General features: G+C 39.9%; 1 protein-coding gene across 25 annotated transcripts in view; it reads left to right on the top strand.

Annotated features, from left to right (window-relative positions):
- The window catches only part of DLG2 (discs large MAGUK scaffold protein 2), a 995,744-nt gene that overhangs the window by 877,462 nt on the left and 102,050 nt on the right, over positions 1-16,232 (top strand). The gene's annotated exons all lie outside the window — the stretch shown is intronic.

The raw sequence follows: 16,232 nt of genomic DNA, 5'->3' as shown, positions 1-16,232 counted from the left end.
GCGAGGATCTCTTTTCTAGCTAAAGTTACTTTCCTTTAGTGAGTGTGTTGGGGGGGGGTTCAAAGATACAAACCAGCAAATCTACCTGTCATTAAATTGCTTTTATTAGCAGTTAAAGAGAGTGATAGCTGTGGCTTTTGTAACAAGAGGAAGAAAAAGCTAAAATCAGAAGCACTTACAAATTCTTTGCTTTTACGTGCATGTGGCTTTTCAGATGCAGCATCTTTTGTGTGCAGCAAGGGGCTGCAAAGAATTTGCATTGTAGAGCTTCTTAATTAGATAATCAGTAAAATGGTAGCCTCTCTCTGTTTTTGTGTGGTAATATGCTCAGTATCACGTTAAAATGAATGATTCCCCATCTTGCATAACAACAGTGCTGAAATATGTGTAAGATGAAAGGCAAAGGGGGACTCTGAAACAAACTGTGGGAAATGTGATATAGCACAGCTAAGCAGGGAAAGGTATATTTCCTATAATGTATGCATTTCTTCTTAAATTTCACCAGCTTTTTATTCTTTGCTCTAATTTTCACTTGCTTCATTATGTCCTCTACATCAAGAAGCTCCTTTAATATCTGTCAATATTATCTTGCCAGTAACCTTTAAGGATCGGTAAGGCAGCACATTTTTAATTGCTGTTTTAACCAGAAAGGAATTGAAAAGCAGAGTTTATGGGATTGAAATGTCAGCATTGCTGTACAATACCTGTATCCCTCCTCAGGAGAGGCAGGTGGTCATGAGTGACAATCTCACTTTTCCTTGTATCGGTAGCATATCGTCGAAGGAGCAGTCATTGCTCCTGTCTCTGCACCGTTTGGAGTGTGGGGGTTTAATCTGTGGGGTGGAAAGGAAAGGTTGTTTTGTCAAATATAAAGAGGGTTTGGCAGAACAGCACCTGTTGTCTTATTGCTGTATTATTAGTAATTGGAGAGAGAAACACTCTCTTCCAGAGACCTCTCCTCTGGTATTAGTCCAAACTGTTTACTCAGTAGTGATTTAAACTTGTACCGTGGCTTAGAAATAATCTATTCCATGTGTGAAACATTGGAACTGCAGGACAGATCCTGGATTAATTAATAAGGGGTCTCATTTCTCATCATTTTTTATTTAAAGAGAAGGCTATTGGCAAAGTGGCCTTTGCCACAGACTTAGTTTGCAGAACAGATTGGCACTTACTCGTTATAAATCATATATTTGAAAAAAAATTAGGATTTCTTGAGATCATTTCCTGGCAGCCGAACAGACTAGAGCCTATTTCTAGGAAGGAGTATATACCTTTCTCAGTAGTGCTTTATTTAAGAGTATTTCACTGCTTTTTAAGCATTCAGATCTATTTTCAGTGACCCCTGTGCTAGCAAATGAGATTTCTTGAAGTGTGAGCTTCTGGCTTTGCAAGTTCTCCTCCTTTCAGAAATCTGTGATATTGCATCCATCTGTCTAGGCATTTATACTGCATGCATCACTATGGTGTAATCTCAGCAATCTGAACATTAACCATGTAAATGTATGTACTGTAACTGAGGAAGTATAAATTAGGACAGGAAAAGCAACCCTAAAAGGAGAAAGTTATGATATGGGCATATGGCTCTTGTGGGCACCAGAGCTCCAGACTCGCTATTTGTTATAACACAATAAATTAAGCTACCAACTAGTTCAGTCTCCAGGCAGTGGTATGGAGGCCTGGGGACAGATGAGACCAGCTTCTTGAAGTTCAGCCCAGATAAGATCAAGGAAAATAGCCAGAGGATGTGGCAAAGATAACTTTTTATGCTGGGTGTGTGCCTACTGCTCATTTTGTCTTCATAGCCCAGGAGCGATGCTGAAGGAAAAACAACAGTGACTAAAGAATTGTATTTTAAATCCTCTCTGGTCTGGAGAATGCAGTTGTCTTATCTGGAGATGAGTTTGGTATTGTGATGCATGCCTCCCACCTCGCAGTAAGGGACAGCAGTGCTCTTTGTGGAGCACCGTGCCTTCACTACCGTTAGTTACCAGCGCTGGTCCAGGTACAGCCATTTGTGTGGTTATCCCACTGGACACGCACTACACCACAACTCAAAGAAGTGTGTTGGCTTCCTATTCATTTCTGAATAGAGGTAATATTTTAGGACTGGTGCATAGCGCTCCCGAGTAGCAGAAATCTGCTCTCCAAAAGGAAATCATTCTCAGCTTTTGCCTTTTGGTTACAACTGAAGCCAGCCAAGGCACCTATATTCAGATTATCTTTCATATAAAATACAGATGGCAGGGGGAAAACGTCTTAGATAAAAGTCCTTAGCTTTGGAATTGGTCTTTCTTTCTTCTTTTTTTTGTCTGAAATACCTCAGGTGTATAGTAAAGTCCCATGGCAGTGGATGGTCTACATTTTTGGTGAAATTGGGTATTGGACAAGTTGCAATTACTTTTTAGAGAGTATTTTTCACTTTGCATTAACTAAAGCTAATGTGGGACTGTGTAGTTGTGCAACCATGCTTTTGTCTGTGTCAAAAGTGACTGGGGATTGCAGCAGCAATGTGTAACCTCACACACTTGCGTGTCTGTAACACTTCTATTTTCCTCTTTCAAACACACACACACAAATGATACTTTCAAATAGAGAAATGCATTTATAGTACTGACTCTTGAGTACAGAAAGCTCTAGTGCATAGAATTGAAAACTATTATTGACTATATAATAAATCTGTTCTTACTTTTTATTGAAGAGACTGATAAAGTAACATTGCATGCTGTTTTGCAGCATTCTGTTTGAAATCAGTAGTCATGATGGGTGTGAAACAAAGCCATACAGACACCAGCAATCAAAGTAACGTGCTTTCAGGGAGAAGTCCTTCAGTGGAAAAATGGGTTTGAATGATAGTTTAGACACTTAGTATCCTCAATGTTGAGAATAGAAAACATAACTTTACGGCAAGGAAGAGGCAGAAAATAGTAAAGGATGACAATGCATCAATGAAAAACTGCAAGGTCTTTTATCTATCCAGATAGGCAGAGAAGCATCATTTTAAAAGTTAATCAAACAATGCATGAAAGGAACAAATTTGGCAACTGGAGCAGAGAGAAATGGTGTTCATAAACACAGTGTGCCTTTTGATGTTGGTCTGTTCCTTGTGTTCGGAGGCAAATAAGTGCAAAGGCCTAATCCTGAATAAGAAATTTGTTTTAGATCTTATATGATTGTACAAACGGTAGAGGATATTCAAGTTATAAAAAACAATTAAAAAGATTCACTTGTAAGCAAAATACATGTCATAAATATTGAGTTTAACTCATTTTTGGATGCAGTTGTTTGGTTTGTTCAGTGGTTCTCAGTGTCTTGGCATCTGGATGCATTATACTAATGTTAAAAAATAAGTGGGGGGGAAAGGAGCTTTTAATGTAAGTAGTCTTTTGCCTCTGCCCCTTCCATGCCGCCAGATGGTTAAAATGAGAAACAGATCTGTCTGTCCTTGAAACCTCCCAGGTAAGGAGGGTAATAGAGGCAGTTCTGAGAATTCAGCACCAAAAATCAGTAGGAGCCACATGTCAGCTCAGTGAAATAGAGTGATACAAATGCTCTCTTTTCTGCATGGCATTCAAAGTGTCTAGATGATCAATGACATGAATAGTATCGGTCTTTCCAAGAGACAAGCTGCTCATGTCAGCTTTTGATGGAGTTTCTCCACATTTTCAGGGAACATGCATGCTCAGAAGGGTGCTGGTTGCTATGGCTGTGTCACCACCACAGAATAGTTACAATCTATTGTAAGAGAAGCTGCCTGTACATAGAGGTGTAGGATTTGAGTCAAATCCAGGATCAGGACCTACAGCTTTGAGTCTTGCAGGCAGGTCACTAGATACATGTCCCAGTAATGAGCTGCACTGACAGTCACAGCACATTGCTCTAGAGGAACACTATCCATAGAAAATATCGTGATCATGTGTAGAAGATTCTGTGGAGACCCTCTTATATAGCCCTACATGAAAGTGTCTGTAACCACATCAGATTGCAGGCTGAAAGCACTCCTAAATTCCTGCTGCTTCTCTGGTCCTCATTTTTCTGTCAAAGATGGAGAATCTTTGTCATTCCACTTGCCAGTACGCAAACAGGAGTGATGCTCATCTGTGCAGATTCTTTCATTGCCTCCAGAGCATTGCTACCCTATCTTTTGTCCTGTGCAAACTTTGGGTTATTAGTTGGTGGCCTAAAGATTAATATTAATATGAATATACAGTTTTTATTTTGTAGTACAGAGAAATGCTTATGGCATCCCCATATTTCTACTTGGCAATCACCAGATCACTCCTCAAAAGTCAGCCTGACAAAACTGCAGACGGAGTCCTAGTTCCCAGAATACTTCCTTGGTGTTAGCAGAAATCTCCTATTATTTTAGCCAGGGAATGTAGTCTGGATTTACAACAGATTTTGAATCCTGAGCATTAATGTCATCTTCACATTACACTGGCCGGTGTGTTGTGTTTGAAGAGCCTGTAAATTGACAGAGCAGGACATGGTGCGTCCCTTCTAATTCATTACTGTACTCCTGATGAGATCTTTCTTGTTTGGAAGGCTATAGGAACCCACCACTCTGTAAGCACGATTTACAATACTATTTCTGCCAGGTTTTAAAGAAAGGGATTAGTGCACTGGCATTTGAGCTAAGCAAATGCTAATTTAAGAACCCATTATTATCCCATGGTTTGTATTGTGGTAATAACCTTTAATATTATGAAATCGTAAAGAACTGATTGAACTGTGTTGGGTGCAGCCACATGCTGAAACTGAATGAGTGAACTGGCCAGGCAGACTAATCAGTTCCCTTAGTCATTTCGTTGGGTGGTTTTGGTTTTTTTTATTTTATAGCTATTTATTTCTATATTTTAAGTAAATTGTATACTTGGAAGAATTTTTGCTACCTTCAGTAATATATATAAGTGGAAAAAGCATTCAGAGCAGCCAGTAATACTACAGAGCAAATGGTTCTACCTAGCAGTATCTAAGAAAAGTAATGGAAGTATTACTAAGGAAAATCTCTGCTTTCTTTCAGAAAACCTACTTGTAGCTGTTTGAAGAAAGTATATACATAAATACTATAACTCTCTGTGTACAATACCTTTTCATGTAAATGGTATCTTATTCTCTCTGTGTTTATTTACGGTACTGTTAATCTGAGTTTGTCTGTTGTAGTAGATCTGTGTCTCCCACTACCAAAATATGCCTTGAGAAAATAAACCATTATCCAAGATGAAAAACTGGGAATGGGCAATATTATTATTTACTTAATGTCCCATAGACTATCCTTGTCCTTCTCAGGTGGTGTTCCTCACACACTTTCCATGGGGAAATGACAGTGTACGCTGACTGCTGCTGGCCTTGGTTTGGGCTGTAGATCAGAAATGCAAAGTAAAATCATTAGTAGGTGGTATTAGGTGAAACTCAGCCATTGCCACCAGTTTTCTGTATTCCTCCTCTTTGAGGTACAGCCAAAAGTGTTAAATACTTGCATGGAATATACCCATCCAACAGAGAACCAAGTTTCAGAGAAGGGAGAAAACAGCACTCCTACATACAAAACAGGATTTCCAGGATGGAATTACTTTCATTTCACGATATTTTGCAATTTGTCAGTTAAACCCCCTATATTTTTCTATAGACATTCTGAAATGTTCTTGTTTGAATTAAACAAAATGTTCAGAATGCTGAATGTAATTTCAGTGTTTCAAGTTCATGTTTGGTTTCTTCTATTCCAGTTCACATTTTATCTAAATTATAATGGTAGATTGATCTAGTTTTACAAGATTCCTGAAACAACTTTGTCGAGCAACCCAGATATCTTTATGGTGGCAATCGCGTATTGGTCTTTTAAAGTTTATGCTGTGGAAATACTTTGCACTCAAATGTCTCCCTTAGGTTTTACTCTTTCTTTCTTGTTACTCACACCTGGTCACTGAAATGATGACACTCATAGTCCCCTTTCTCCTGTCTTTTCAGAGATGTGAATGAATTCTGCTTTGTTTTAATTAATTGCTTCTTTGCATAGGTATTGAATGGTAGTGATATGAGACAGCAAAAGCAGAAGAGCTGGAGGCCAGAAAGTAGGAAGGACGGCATATGCTCCATCCCTGAGAGTGTTCAGTGCCAGGCTGGATGGAGATTTGAGCAACCTGGTCTGGAGGAAGTTGCCCCTGCCTGTGGCAGGGGGTTGGAACTGGATGAGCTTTAAGGTCTCTTCCAACCCAAACCAATCTGTGATTCCATAATTCTGTGATTTTTATTCATTTTTCTAGTGGAGTTACTGTGAACTGCATCTGTAACTTTTAGTTCAGGTTTATCTACTATTCATAAATTAGTCCAGTTAATGCCTTACACTATTCATGAGCCTTAAAATCCCACATTTGACCTCAGTTTTTTGAGGTATTTAAAATAAAGTGTGAGTTACCCAGAGAAGCACCGAAAACTTCTCAAGACTGAAACATTGAAATTTTGCGTTTCAGTTTATTTTTGGTACGCTTGGTTAATAGAGCGAGAAACAAGCTTAGGCTGTACATGTTCTCTACAGGCCTGTCAACCAATTCTTACAAAAATATTTGATCAAGAATTAATGATTTATATTTATCATGGAAGTATTTTTAAGCTGTGAAACATGGAAAGAAAACTGACTAAGACGTGTTTTACTTAAAGTCCATCAGCTACCTGCCACGCTTTCTTTTGAATCTATGCAATAATAGCACTTTTATCTTCTCTCCTTCTTCTACCCCTTATATCTTCCCCCAGTGTTAGGTTACCATACCTTAGATCATAGGCTATGTTATAGTTAGGAGTTACATCTAAAGAATACAATGAAGGCAAAATATACGTGATATTTCATGTGAACGTGAGCTTCAAAATACCTGAAACGTGGCACATTTTCTCAGGCTTACATATAGGAACTGATTTTTCCTTATTCCTAAACAGAAATATTTGTCAGAGAGAGAGCTCAATAAAGGGGGAGAAAATAAAAACATCAGAAAAATAAAGCCATAGGTAGAAACTGTTTTAAAAATAGTAAATTGTCCAGAACTGCTATTTGAAGGAGGGGGGAAAGAGGGGCAGGAGGGCCTAATGTTTGAATGTCTGTGCTGAAAAATTGTATCCCTACTGAAAGTTGTATTTAGATATAATAGTTGTTTTTTTTTTCATTGAAGAAACATATTTTACTCATTTTCCCAGAACAAAAGAGACATTTGAGTTTGACATGCAAGTAAATAACTTGAATTCAAATGTTAAGGTCACCCACTCAAGTAATGGAAATTGTAAAGTCCTAAGCACTGATCTGGAAATGTACAGAGCCTGACTGTCATCTTACTTACACCTTTAACATATACCTAAAAACATGCAAATCAAAGACAAACCTGAGGATACAAATGTGATCAATGTCTGCCTTAACCTCTGGTTGACATCTGCGAGGGCTGCCTCAGCCTTTCATCTTTTGGTGGATATGCCTTTTGCTGAGTGTGACTCTGTAACATTCAATCTGTAGGTCTTCCTCATAAAGCTGTGGTTAAATTAATCTACTCAATCTGCAGATCAAGCACCGTTTTAATTAAGTCACTTTGATTTATTTGCAGAACTTTTATAGTTGTGACTGACACCTTTGAGGTGGATACCATTGATCTATGGTGTTTGTGCTGCATTAGGTTTGTGGAAAACATCAGGTTTCTTCTGGATTAAAAGGCAATATAATTGTAAATTGTGTTAGTGTGTGGGCTGGAATATCAGCTCTCTTTCAGATAAATTACATAAACTGCCATATAAAAATAATTGTAATGTATAATCTTGGGACATCCTTTTTTTAGTGAAGCTCCTTCTCTGGCAGGGAAACATCTGAGACATTATAATACTAATTCCCCAAATTTTTGTTTCAACTTAATTTTTCATAGGGTTGTTTAACGCAGAAAGGAAAGATCATTTGAAATGTTATCACACTGTGTTTGAGCATAGGAGACAGACATCTGCCATGGAAAACGATGCCCCAGGGGATTTCCTAAACATTATCTCTGAAAATGTGAAATGCAGCCACCTCTGCTGACAAAAGGGCAGGAAGCTGAATGCCAAACATGGCATTATTCTTCATTCAGGGGAAACCAAGTCGAAACAACACCCATTTTGTAAGATAACTGAAGAGTAATTGTGCACTAATTGTAGTGCATGTGTAGAATAAGGGTTTTAAAGAGCTCCTCGAAAAGTTCTGCAACTAGTAAGCTGCACAACATTCAGTGTTTTTAACGCACAAAAATGTAGTGCTTAGTTGATCTTCCCCAGGATTTGTACTTGAACTCCACCAACTCCAGGTATTTCAAATATAGATTCTTAGTCATCATCTCTGGTGTTAAATGCCAGCAATTATAAGTACTGGTTGACTCATTGCTATACTTCATGAGTTTTTATGGCTATTATAAAGCTTTAAAATGCAGGCAGACCTGTAGGCATCGTGGACACAACCAGTACCAGGGTGTTTCATATTAAATATAGCCAGATATTAAGCCATTATATTGCTTTACCCAGTTGTCCAAGAGCATCATCACCAGAGATGATAATGCGAGCCAGGGGACACTAGTACAACTAACTGTAATATTTTATGTATTCTAATGGTCTTTGCATTCTAAAGGACTGAAGTTGTTAACCATACATTATCTTGCCAGTGGGTTTACCAACTCTGCGTTTCTAAGGAGAAGAGAAGAAAGAATTTTGCGGTATGTTGCATTTGTATATAACCAGAGAGAATTAGACCCACTCTTTCACAAAGTCACATAATAGTCAGGGCTGGAAAGCAGCTGGATCATCTAGTCCAGTCAATACTGCTGCTCCAGCAGGGTCAGCAAAAGTGGGTTTCTTAGGTTCATGTACGTCAAGTTTTGAACAGCTCTACAGATGGAGACTCCACAACTCTTCGGGCAACCTGTTCCTCTTTCCAGTTACCCTTAGAATAAAAAAGTCACTTAAGTTATTTCTAATGTTCAAATGGATTTTTCTGTATTTCAGTTTGCACCCACTGCTTCTTTTCCTATCACTGGGAACCACTGAGAACCACCTTTTTACACCCCTCAAACTTACAGTGTAAATTGACTGAAATCATAAAGCACTACTGTCCATTGTTGACCAAAGCAGTCCATAGGGCTTGGGGTGTGATATCCAAAATGCCTTAAATGTGGCAAGGAGGAGACAGATTTCTCAAGAGACATGTGAATCCTTCTCAGTATGCTGAGAATACTTCTTGGGCTCTTCTCAGATGTTATGTCCCACTTATCACTTATCACTAAGTACCATTCTTCCTGGTCAAGATTTGAATTAAATGACATTGTTTTTGTCCAGTACGTTTCCCCCTTTGTTCACACCTGCAAAATACTTGCTTAGAATTTAAATTCACATTGAAATTCTGGTGGGTAATGAGGATTATAGATCGGGCTGCAGTTCATCCTTCTATAGATGGTGATTATTTCTGAATCTGCCTGCCAGAAATGAAGCAGAATCTCCTTCAAACAAAAGAAACCATTCCTTTACCATGAGACTTGCCCATGTGGCAGTGTGAAAACAGAAATGCACTTTCATAAGCTTGAAGCCAGCTTTGGCTTTGGGTTAGCTGATTAAAAAAAAAAAATCCACTAAGAATAGAGCATGGCCTGTATAAAATGAGTTAAAACCTCAAATTTACTTGCATTTGTTAATGTCCTCTTTAGCAGGCTTTCTTCTCCAGAGAATTCCCTTCTTTCCTTTCCACGTAAGTTGTTCTCATTAAGCTCTGTGATTACAAACAAGGCTAAGCAGTATTAAATGACTAGATATTTTTATGGCCAAATGGGATTACTCTGATAATTGTCTCTGATCTGTTGCAGAGCTTGTTCTCCCATACTTGCTGCATCGAACCTTGTAACAAGAACCTTGATAGAATTACCATCCAACTGACATTTCCCAGGTCTTTTGTTCCTGGATCTCTTCAGAAGTTTTAGGTTCTTTTCAGCTGTAGGCAGCATGTCACAGCCCTTCCAGAATTTATTATTTCTCCTGACATTGTCCATGCAAGTCTTTTCAAACCTGTGTAGTGAAATTGTGATGAAGAGTGACAAGGCTTAAAATAGGGATATCACTGCAGTGTTTCATGCAGCCATTTCTGACCCAGATACCCAGTCTCAGCCATCATGCAGCCAGGCCAGACTGTGCTCTTAGGCCAGCACTCTAAACTCAGGTTCAGTATCTGTGGCAGATCAAAGCACAAGAGAGGTTGACAGAAACCTCCAGCATTGAAATTACAGACTGACAACATGGTGTCATCCACCAGAAACTGTGACATTTCAGATCTATATAACCTTGTGCTCGTGTTGTGGTTTAACCCCAGATGGCAACTAAGGACCATCCAGCCACTTGCTCATTCTCCCCCAGTGAAACAGGGGAAAGAATCAGAAGGGTAAAAGTGAGAAACCTTGTGGGTTGAGACAAAGACAGTTTAATAGGGAAAAGCCATGCATGAAGCAAAGCAAAACAAGGAATTCATTTACCACTTCTCATCTGCAGGTGTTCAGCCATCTCCAGGAAAGCAGGGTGCCATCACACATAACAGTTACTTTGGAAGGCAAATCCTATCACTTCCAGGATCCCCCCTTTCCTCCCTCTTCCCCCAGTTCTACATGTTGAGCATGACACCATACAGTCTGGAACATCCCTTGGGTTATTTGGGGTCAACTGTGCCGGCTGTGTCCCCTCCCAACTCCTTGTGCACCCCTAGCCCACTGGCTGGTGGTGGTGATATCCATATCTCCAGAGGTGTTCTCTGAAACTCTGGGAGAAGGATGCTTTTGTATTTGGAAATCCTGAAGTAGTGAATTTATTGGACAGCTGGGATTTGCCCATAACAATAAAAACACCACCCTCTATGCCAGGGATACTTCTTCAGCTTTGAAAGATTACTTGATCAAAGTATGTTTACTGGAGTCCTTTCTGTAATGACTGAAATGTGCAACAGAGTTCTCACAAGAGTTCTAATAGTCCGTGTATTTTTGCTCTTGGCATTATTTGGGGTATGAGCAAGACCATGCATTTCTGTAGCAGCTTGACAGGCTTGGGGCTAGTACATGCATTGTACTTCTGTGCCTCCGCTGTGATTTATTTGGAGCAGGGCATGTATATGGCAGTGCTCCTCTTAACTAGCCAGTGGGTATAACCCTGCCAAGTTCAGTTGTCAGTCTGTCATCAAAAATCATGTCAATAGTAATCACTCATTGTCCACTTTCATCCCTCCTGCCTTCTTTGCTCTCAGGGGTAGCCACTGTCGGGTGATGCACACTGCCAGTTTTGCTCCTGTCTTACAGGAAAGGGATTTTCCCTTAGCACCCTCCTTCAGCAGGATGGTGACCATTGTCCACGCTGCTCTTTAACCTCCTACTGGAAATAATTAACAAAAATAAATATTAATAAAAATACCTTGCAAGCAGCCAACTGTTTGGATAAATGTCATGCTTAGCCTGACATTTCTTGTTGCTAGTCCTCTGGATAGCCCAGTGAGCCAGGGCTGCAGCCCCAGAGGGTAACGTGGGAAGACATGTAAAGGTCGTCATGAATCTAGTGAAGGAGATACTTTAAAGCAGAATCCAAATATAAACTCTTGTCGAAGCTGGCATGCAAATGAAAATGTAAATAAGGCTGACAAGCTTTCCAGCAAGACATCAAAATGCCAAAGGGCAATTCTGCCTTCTCCAGGCCTCTTCTGCCCTACATGAGCATGCTACAGCTGTTTCCTCAGCCAGCAATGGTAGTCACCTCTGGGGGAAGAAGGGATATGAAAGTCATAGTGATTCTTAGCAGCTGTCACATTTGCAATGGTTTCCTTTCAGAGTATTTCATAACCCTTTTTTTTCAGTGTACTTGCCTTAGAAAATTAACTTACGCAATCGCTATAGATGAATAAACAAAAAGGTGTGTATCCACACACAGGCATGGCTGACAGTCTTAAAGCTATGAAATTCCTACATGAAAACAGGGTGATTGTGAGATGCTATTTCAGGGGGTTGGCATAATTAGGTAGCAAAGAAATAGGGAAAAATGAGGGGAAAACAGGGAGTCATTGACATAGGTCATTTGTTGAATTGTATTTAAACTGTAGCAGAAACTAGAAAAGGTTGAGGAGGGTGAGAGGCTTTTGAAAACAAAGGACCTCAGGTAGAAGTCACAAGATAAGTCTTATAACTCTCAGATTAGATTCACCTTCAGCTTTCGGCATCCTTTTGACAGAGATATGTGAGTAATGGTTATTATTGCTTTGAGAAGTCTGCTTTGATCTGGTCTTTTTTTCACTAGAGATTTAATTCTCCTTTCTTTAATGTCTGCAGAAATTCACTTAGATATATTTAAAAACATATGTGCATTTAACCAGCAATGCCCTTGGCATCCTTTCCTACCCTCTGAAGGGTGCTGCCCTCATTTACTAGTGCCCTTTAGAGCAGCCGCTTGGCGTGCTCGGCACAGCAACACCAGCTGCGTGGCAGACCTCTACAAAGCTGATTTCTGTTTCCCTTTGTCAGTGCACGATAGTCGCTGCCTGTTGGGATGCTTTTAGAGGCCTCCTGAGCCAGCCATCTCAAAACAGGAATGGCTTGCTGCCGTAATAGCATCTGCTAATGTCTCATTACAATCAATTTAAATGCTTCAGTTCCACTGAGAGCTAATAACACATGAAAGTCAAACCAGGTTCGTAATTTAAAAGACACATTTTTTTTTTGGTAATGAACTGAACTATTATGCCCTGTTGAAAGCTTGACTATAAAAGATTTTAAAGCTGTGTTTCCAGTGTCATTAGGTCCTCCTTTTATGTGTCTTCTAAGCTGGGAATAGTAAGACGTTCTCAGCTTTCTGTTTACCTTTATTAAAATAACAAAGCTTTATTATTGTCCTTTACAATTTTATGTATTTACAATACATATTTAATGACATTAAAAGATTATATTATGACCTGCCTGCTTCCAGAGAGCTTCACGTTATGTTTTATAAAAACAGAGAGCTTGTTTCCCTGCCCTTTATTCACTTTATTGTCCCACTCCCAACTCAGCCTCTCTCAACTTGATTGTCTTTCAAATAAATGGCCTTGTGAAAAGGAAAGTTAAAGTAATGATAGCAAATTGCCCCTGAAATTACCATGGGCCACTCTTCAGATATCTGATGTAAGAATGGAGACAACTTGAACCCAACGAGCTCAATACCTGGCAGAAGTTAGGGAAAGAGGTGAAAAACCCAGACGCATCAGTAGAAAGGAAAATCAAATTTACCTGGTCTTCAAAAAACTCATGACCACACCAGATATGGATGGGATACTGATGGCTTTGGGAAAAGAGACAAAAAAGCGTTTAGGCTGAAGAAAAGGAAGAGAAAGCAGGCTTATTCTTTAAAAATGGTTTTACAGGTAATTTCAGAGAGATAGTGGAGAGGTGAGGCAGACAACTGAAAGGAGGAAAGAAATGCATTATGGACGGGCCCAGGGAGCAGCAAAGAGGATGGAGAAACTGGGAATCCTCAAGCTTTGTGGCTTTGTAGGGGCTGGTAAAGCTGCTAAGATCTCTCTCCACTTGTACACAGCTCACTGACCCCACTGTTACACTCATTAAAAACAGGACTAATCTTTAACTCAAGTCCCATCAGTAGTGTGCCCCCAGACAAGAACTGATGGGGCAGTGTAGGTAGAGACGTATAGGTTAGTTTTGCCATAAAGCGCAGTGTTTTGTGAAATCACATTCTCAGGTTGGTACAGAAAGGGTCAAGGGATGGGGGGAAATCTGGGGTTTGATTTCTTATGTAGAGGGCAAGGGAGAGAAATGGCTTGGCACAGAGAAAACCCCTGCTGTTGTTGTCATGGGCAAGGAAGGCTGGTCTACCAGGCTGCTCCTGTACTAGATGGAGAGAAGGTCCTGTAGAGGATGGTAGCCCTGAACTGAGCTGTGAGCAAGTTTCTCTTGAGGGTCCTTAAAAAATTAACCACAATTGACCAAAATCAGCCTTTATGACTCCTGTCATCTGCCCACCTCAAGGTACAAGGTGGGAGGGAAGTGAACAGGAAAGGATCCAGGAGCAGGACTAGATTGTGAGGATCCAGCCCTGTTGCCTTTGTGTTATTGCAATAACGCATCTCTGCAGGAGGATGACCAAAGACAGCAGCTTTAAACTTAAGGAATGACAGTTCTAGATATTAACAAAATCCATTCCTATAGGACTGTAGTCCTCTGAAGGCAGGCTAGGTGAGTTACAAAGTTTAGTTTGACACAGACTGTGGAAGAGATAGAAAGAAAGTCCTTAATTGGCCATTCTTTGTGTCGCAAGTCTCTGTCCAGACAGTACAAGAATAATCACAGTTACAAGACAGCTTAGTTCAAGCTATGAAGCTTAATTTGGCAGGTGATGACAGTGTTTCCTTAGCCTAATGGTAACAGGGAACAGAAATTATCTGTCCACTTCAAGTTGTTATATTTTAGTGGAAGAATAAAAGGCAGCCGGCACAGAAAACAGGTTTTTTTGTCTCTTCCTGTCCCTTTACACCGAGCCACCCCCTGATTTGGCTTGACTTCAACCATGTTCTCTCAGTCACCAGGTAGTTGTTTTTTGTGATTTTCTCATCTTGCTTGTGACTAAGAAAGGGAGAAATTCCCTCTCAATATTCCTACAGTCTCTTGTTCTTAGAGTTTTGTGCATGAAAGAATTTTATCTTCTTTCTTGTGTGTATGCAGTGCCATGCTTTGCCCTGGAAGTCAAATATAACCCTCTAAGATGAAAAGGAGAACAGTTTGTTCTGAAACCAACCAGCTCTTTAAGCAAGCTAAAGAATCTGCTGGAGTCTTTTATCTCATTAATTTCCAGTCTAGAGCTCGTGCATTTTTACTCACTTAGAAATAAGTGAAACTTAGAGCTTCCCAATAAATTTATCCAAAGGAGATAGAGAACTATCACAAGACTCCTGTCACAAGCGGAAGTCAAAATGGGTTTATGTGACTTTCTTGAAGCTTCAGTGCCTTGTTTAAGTCAACAGGAAAATATTGTTATTCAACAAAATGCCACTGCAGCCAGATTGGTTTGGCCATCACTGATCTAGTGAGAATTAGTACAAATTAATTTTCACATTAACCTGCTTACAGCCATGAATACTGCACTAGGTACTAGGGGATTCAGTTAATTACAATAATAATACTTTGGTGCTAATTACAGGGACACACCAGAAAGGTTGCTGTAGCAATACTAACCCATTTCATAGCATGTAGGCCACTGACAGTAATGAGCTTCGTCTGTCCCAGTTGGTGCACAGTAATTTTCTTTTAGGTCTCATTTCTGACACTTGCAGGCTGTTTCAAAAAGGTTTCTCTTGCAAGCCCACCCCTGCCTGCCTGCTTAGCTGTGTACCTCTTTTTCATTATTTCTTTTCATAGAATCATAGAATAGATAGGGTTGGAAAGGACCTTAAGCTCACCCAGTTCTGTTTGCCATATTGCTTTCTCATAGTTATTGTAAACTAGAAGGAATGGTCCTAAAAAGCAGCAAAAAAGCTTCAGACGAGACATTAGGAAAAATACTCAACTGCAGAAAGGAGAGGGAAGCACCAGAATAGACTGTTAGGGGTGGTTGAAGTGTCTCCATCTCTGGGGATCTTTAAGAACAAATTAGAGATCTGTAAGAAGATATAATTGTGACTTATGGCCCCTGAGGATGTTCTGCTCCCTCTCTGCCAATCTCTCTGTCTCCTCCTCACTCAGAGCTTGACTCATGCTCCAGTTGTAAGTTGCTGATACCTGGCACCTGCACAAGCATGTCCTGTTTGTCCTTGGAAAATGCTAGGCAGTGCGATTTGATACAATCCTTTATCATTGTTGTCTAAGATAAATCATCTCCATTTGCTTCGAAAAGTGCAGTCAGTTGTTCCAGTGCAGACAGCATTTTGGAACTTGATCACAAATCCCAGGCCATAATGCAGTCCCAGACAGTCTCACACAAGTTTCTTATTCAATCTGAGTATCTCTCTTTCTTAGAAGTGTATGTATAGGCAACTTAAGCCATTCTGTATTATAGAATCACAGAATGGTTAGGGTTGGAAAGGACCTTAAGATCATGTAATTCCAACCCCACTGCCATGGGCAGGAACACCTTTCACTAAACCAGGTTTTTCAAAGCCCCATCCAGCCTGGCCTTGAACACTACCAGAATTTCTGGGTTTTGACTATTTCTGTCCAGATTGTCTCTGAAAGCTGTATGGA

This window comes from Pezoporus wallicus, unplaced genomic scaffold, assembly GCF_028554395.1.
Source record: "Pezoporus wallicus isolate ANWC-B61680 ecotype Strahan unplaced genomic scaffold, APGP_CSIRO_Pwel_v1 contig_13458, whole genome shotgun sequence".
Lineage (NCBI taxonomy): Eukaryota > Metazoa > Chordata > Aves > Psittaciformes > Psittacidae > Pezoporus > Pezoporus wallicus.
Note: the sequence above shows the minus strand (reverse complement) of the source record. Positions and strands in the feature narration are given on the sequence as shown.